The sequence below is a fragment of the Enhydra lutris genome, unplaced genomic scaffold (genome assembly GCF_002288905.1).
Source record: "Enhydra lutris kenyoni isolate GAN:26980312 unplaced genomic scaffold, ASM228890v2 scaffoldscaffold16, whole genome shotgun sequence".
Taxonomy (NCBI): Eukaryota; Metazoa; Chordata; class Mammalia; order Carnivora; family Mustelidae; genus Enhydra; species Enhydra lutris.
In genome coordinates, this window is record NW_019154100.1 from 13,808,074 (window position 1) to 13,814,271 (window position 6,198).

Consider the following 6,198-nt stretch of genomic DNA (forward strand, 5'->3'; position numbering starts at 1 on the left):
ACCCCACCCTACCCCCATCCTTTCTTCCTTCCTTTTCTGCAAGGAGCAAGTGAAGGAAAAGTAACTCATAGTAAGTAAAAAAGGGTTTCTCCTCAGGAAACAGAGTTGTTTCAGGTTCAGGATTCAGCATAGAATCAATCTTAGCTGAAGAGCAGGGGGAGGGAAACAGGATTTACCAGGCACTTTTTCCGATGTCTGTGACCTCCAGGGCTTACCATTCTTGTTGATGTTGTTTTTTGACTTGTAGTTTTCTAATGTTTCCCACTAAATCGATTATTGCCTTTAGAAGTAATTTCATGGCTTTTAGAGTACTATAGCTTTATCTTTCTAACCTTCATGCTGCTGTGAAAGATTGGTCTCATTTCTTGTTAATTCTGATTCTTCTTTGAGGTTATGCTTTCCTTCTCCAAGGGAATCATCAGGTATGGTTTTATTAGTCGTACACATCATGCCACCTCTGGGGAATTTGTACGGCTAATTCATCTTTCCTGACAATTGCCTAAATAAATGGTAGCCAGAGCACTTGTTTTATTTCTGTGAACTTATTTTATTGCTTGCCACCTTTCACAGCAGTGAGCAAGCAGTCATAAAGACCAAATAGACAAGGATTTTCTTTTTCCAATATTATATTTAATGGTCAGTTTTAAATCATTTTAGTTGCAAAACTTTTTAAAGAATAGTTTAACCCTACATTTTTTTTAATCTGACATATTCATTTCTTCTTGTATTTGGCAACAAAGGGTAATGGAAGAAACAACTCACTAGTATTAGAGTCTACATTCTGGTCCCAGCCCTATACATGACCTCACACAATTTACTTAAGTCCTCCAAGCCTCGGTTTTATAATCTATAAAATATAAGAACCGACCTCTGAAGTTGGCCTAAGTTTTAAGATTCTGTTTCCAGTAAGAAAAGATATCGCCCAATTGTCAAATGTTTAAATACCAACAAGTTCACCCAAGAGTAGATATTACCTTCCATTTATTAAAATAATGTCGAAATGTCTCAGGTTTTTTGTTTTTTGTTTTTTTAAGATTTTATTTATTTATTTGACAGAGATCACAAGTAGGCAGAGAGGCAGAGAGAGAGAGAGAGGGGAAAGCAGGCTCTCCGCTGAGCAGAGAGCCCCGATGCAATCTCAGGACCCTGAGATCATGACCTGAGCCCAAGGCAGGCCTATTAACCCACTGAGCCACCCAGGCGCCCCTAAATGTCTCAGTTTTTTCAAAGATCTTGTTATGAAATACTCTTCTGCAAATACATAATTAACAGTAGACTAACAGAAACCAGAATCACAAAAGGTTACAAAGTTTGGAATAAGGTCTTCAAGTAAGTTAGTAATTAGATATTTTTTCATTCTTCCTACAAAAATCAGCCTCCAGAGCCTAAAATATTTACTATCTGGCCCTTATCAAAAAAAGTTTTCCAGCTCCTACAATTAATAAACAAATGAGAGAGAAAGGACTAAGGGGGAGAAGAGTACATCACCCCAAAATATGCCACACTGGCACATGGATTGCTTTGAAACAAAGGCAACTAGGACCCAGCAGACTCAGGAAAGTTTATTTTGTTGTTGTTGTTTTTAACCTCTCCTTTAACTGCCTAAGAGAATTTTTAGAGGCCCCATACCAGGAAGAGCTATTAACCCCAGAGATGACTTTTAATATCAGGAAGACTTATCCGCATGGCAAGACAAACTTTTGTTTACCACACATTTGCATTTCTCATTTTCCTATGAATTGTCTTCCAGGCCTTTGAAGCCCCACCCCCCAACCCCCTTCTCCTTAGCTCAGGATAATACATAAACTTCAATTAGCCTGACTATCCAGGAGTCTCTCATGTCTTTGGTGCTTTTATACTATATGAAATTAAATTTGTTTTTCTTTTCCTTTGTAAATCTGTCTTATGTCAATTTAATTATTAGAGTAGTCAAAGAACCTAGGGAAGAAGATAAAAATTTTCTACCACTGCAGGATAAACCTTCCTTACAGAAGCATTCCAAAGACTAAATATAGAAGTGTGAGAAATAGAAAATCACCATTAGAACACAACAGTGATAATTACAGCAAACAAGATTCACTGACAGATGGCAAAATTTTAAGGTAAAACAGGATAATTGCATAGTTACAAAATACCCTCCCCATACATATTGTTATGGTCATTTTAACACATACACAAAATTTTGATATTCCTCCCTCCAGAGAATTGAGTTCAATTCTACTTTTTTGTATGGGCCAGATTTAATGACTCAGTTGGAAACATAGGAAAATAATATATAAGAAAAGAAAACTGTGACTTCACAGTGGAGAAAGCTGGTAGATACAATCTCAAACAAGTAATAAGATTGAGTTTACATTGTGCATATTGGTATCATGTACCTTTGGTAGGAGGCAATGAGAAGGGCATTTCATCTGTGTGGTATTCTTCCCCAAGACACAGAATCTCAGTGTAATCTAAAAGAAAGAAAGAAAGAGAGAAAAAAGCTCATAAATACAGAAATAGATTAGTGGTTTGGTTGCCAAGCTGGTGGGTCAGAGATGGATGAAATAGGTAAAAGGAGTCAAAAGGTACAAACTTCCAGTTACAAAATAAGTTATGGGGATATAATGTATAACATGGTGACTATAGATGATAATATTTATTGCATATTTCAAAGTTACTAAGAGTAAATCTTAAAAAGTTCTTACTCCAAGAAAAATAAATACTTTAGCAACATATGGCAACAGATGTTAACTAAACTTATTGTGGTTATCATTTTGCAATATGTACAAATATTGAATCACTATGTTATACACCTGAAAGGAACATAATATTGCATGTCAATTATACCTCAATTTTAAAAAGTTTAAAAAAACATTAAATAGGGGCTCCTGGGTAGCTCAGTTGGTTAACTGTCTGACTCTTGATTTTGGCTCTGGTCATAATCTTGGGGTCATGGTATTGAACCCTGCATCAGGCTCCATGCTCAGCATGCAGCCTGCTTGTCCTTCTCCCTCTGCTCCCCCTGCTGCTTGCTCTCTCTCTCGCTCTTTCTCAGAGAAATAAAATCTTTAAAAAATTAAACATGAGAATATTGTGTAATTTGCCATTTTAAAATATATAAGGTTCATAAACATTTATACTTCAGCTAAAAGTTGAAGTATATTACCTACTATGATTTCATCAATTTATAGACTAATGCAAATTTACCATCAAGTATTTTAAAATTCTAGTTCAGACCAATAAGGAAGCAAATTTTGATGGCACAATAACACCTTATTTGATTTTTTTTGTTATTGTTGCCTCTTAATACATAATCTTTAATTTAAAAAAAAATTAACAATCCCCCTCAAAAAAATGCTAGGAAAGGACAGGGATGTGAATCTCATTGTTGACAAAATAACAGAACAGATTAGGGATTGCGAAGAGTAGCCTAGGTCAAACAGAATGCAGGAAAATGTGGAGAAAGGATGCCCCCAGCTGTGTGTCCTTGACACTGCTGATAGAATACACTTCTCCAAATAAGTGTCTCATTTTGGATAAAGAAACCAAAAGTTATTTCTTTACAATAAGGGAAAAATAATAAGTAAGCAGGGAAGCAGTGAGAGCCTTCAAATACTTCATTTGGTAGAGGGCAAGGGTGAATGGGGGAAAAAACTGATACATTATTTTTGAACCCTGCTTCTTTTCCTAAATGTGGGTGATTTAGGTATTCATTTGTGATAATTCACTGATCTGTATATTTGTTAGGTACCTCTTCCTAATGATATACCTCCATAAAAATAATTGATGAGGGGACTTCAACTTCTATTTATTGACTTCTGCAACCCAAAGAGAGAGGATGAACTTTCTATTCCGTTACTATAGCTACATAACAAATTACTCCAAACAACTACTTACTATCTTCAGAGACGTGTACATCAGGAATTCAGACAAAGCATAGCAGAGATGGCTGTGTGCTGCTCCACAGTGTTCCGGTCTTCAGTGATGCGTCTCCAAATCTGGGGCAGGAATAACCTGATGACATGTTCACTCACGTGTCTGGAAGTTGATGCTGGTTCACAACCAATTAGAGGATATTCGAATGGACATAAGAGCTCCATCTGTCAGAGCAACGAAACACCAAAAAAGAACAAGGAATATGAAAGATACCTATGAAGAAAAATTTAAAGTTTTAATGTGGATATCAATCAATAGAAAAATACATACTACATTTCTGAGTTTAAAAAAATAGTGAAGAATACAAAGATTTTAATTGTCCCTATGTTAATTTGTAATCTTAATGTGATGTCAATAAAATAAAAACAGGATTCTTTTTTTTTCTGGTAAAGCAAGCTGATTCAAAGGCAAATTGCGTTAGCTGTTCCGCAAGTTTTGACTGGACTCAAATCACATTTGCCACTTTCACAACCAGCCCAAGCCCCCATCAGCTGTCATTTCGGCTACTGAAATAGCCTACCTTGGCTGCCTTTCCATTCCGGCCCTCCTCTCCCTCATTCCCCTGCCCCCCACCCATTAATCAAGTCTCTAAAACAGTGTTCCTTTGATAATATCAGTCAAATCCCAACTTTCATTCACCTGTTCCAAAGGCTTTTTCATGCACTTAGAACATGATCCAAAATTCTTAACATGGTCTGAAGGCATTCTAGTACCTGGATCTTTCTCTGACCACATTTCCTACCAGTGCCCTACTTACTAACTCCTCCATTTTTTCGGCTTTTCCACTTTTCTCCAGTCACATTCCACAAACAAGCTTTTCAAGCTCCAGCCTATCAGCCTTTACACTCCGTGTTCTATCTGCCAGTCATACTCTATGGAATCACCTTCATTCCTCCTCAAAGACACTGTCACTGAAACTCCTATAAAAACCTGGGTGTGTATACTGTTTTGGTTTCCTCCTATTATAGATTGATCTGTTTGGGGGCTGTTGTTTTTCTCTACTAGGAGGTGCATTTCCACAAAAATAGAAACTCCTGACCACTTAAAAACTGGACAGCAAGTGTTCAATAAATATTGAAATGAATGAGTAGAGTCAGAATCATGCTGAAAATTAGCATATCACAAGAACAACAATGTAACCCTAAGCCAGCATGACATAGGTAAAGAGCTCAATCAATGAAACATACTCTAAGGACCAGAAGCTGATCAAATACAATGCCATTTAGTATAAAAAAGAAAAAAAATTCAAATGAGAAGAAAGGTTATTTTGTAATTATTGGCATTTCAATAAAATGAATATCCAATTGGAATAAGAAAATAAAATTAAGCAGAAGTCTTACCTTATAACTTAAACTCCAGATGAATTAAGTATTTAAATATAAAAAAGGACACCCAGAAATACTAAAAAAATTCTACCCATGGTAGAATTTAAAAAATCATCTGAAAAATGGGATGAGTTTTATAACTATGGCATGAAGCCCAGAAACCATTTTTAAATGTTGAAGACTTTGACTACAAAGAAAATTTTTAATATTTTAATTTAAAAAATCACTTTTTAAAAAAGCAAAGGAGGGAAAAAAACATTTGCAACTGATATCACACACAAATTGCAAATTTTCTCAAAATAGGATCACTTCCTATAAATATGGAAATGACAAAAAAAACAGTAGAAAAATTAGCAAAATATGTGAATAGATATCATACTGATTTAAAGAATTCTTAAATAGGGACTCCAGGGTGGCTCAGTCTGCCTTCAGCCCAGGCTGTATCCCAGGGTCGGGGGACTAAGCACTGCATGGAGACTAGCATCAAGCAGCCTCCCTCCACCCCTGCTTCTCCCTCAGCCCTCCACCCCTGGCCCCCTCCACCCCAGCTTGTGTGCACTCTCTCTCTCTCTCAAATGAGTAAATAAAAATCTTTTTTAAAAAATAATTCTTAAATACATGAAAATACGTTCAATAGCATTCAAAGAATGCAATTCAGCTGACAATGAATGTTATTATTTACCTTTATCAATGGAAAGCACTAAAATAAAAAAAAAGATGCCACACTGACTGAAAGGGTAGGTATAAGATATCAGACAAACTCATACACTGCTATTAGAAGCATAAATTGTAATGGCTTCCATGGAGAATGTTTATCAGTTATCTACTGCTGCTTAACAAATTGCCCTAAAACCCAGAGGTTTAAAATAACAATAAACATTTATTTTGTCTGACAACTTCTCTGGGAGCAGTTTAGGCTGGGAAGTTCTGGCGCAGGGTCGCTTGTGAGGCGGCA

The 6,198-nt window shown here is 36.2% G+C and overlaps 1 long non-coding RNA gene across 1 annotated transcript in view; it reads right to left on the reverse strand.

The window, feature by feature from the left end:
- Positions 1–4,076, reverse strand: part of LOC111147386 — a 4,456-nt gene extending 380 nt beyond the window's left edge. The window contains exons 1-2 of the long non-coding RNA XR_002640623.1: positions 3,880–4,076; positions 2,379–2,453 (exon numbers count right to left, since the gene is read on the reverse strand). This is a non-coding gene — a long non-coding RNA (uncharacterized LOC111147386). The remainder of the gene's footprint in view (positions 1–2,378; positions 2,454–3,879) is intronic.
- Between the last annotated feature and the right edge of the window lie 2,122 nt (positions 4,077–6,198).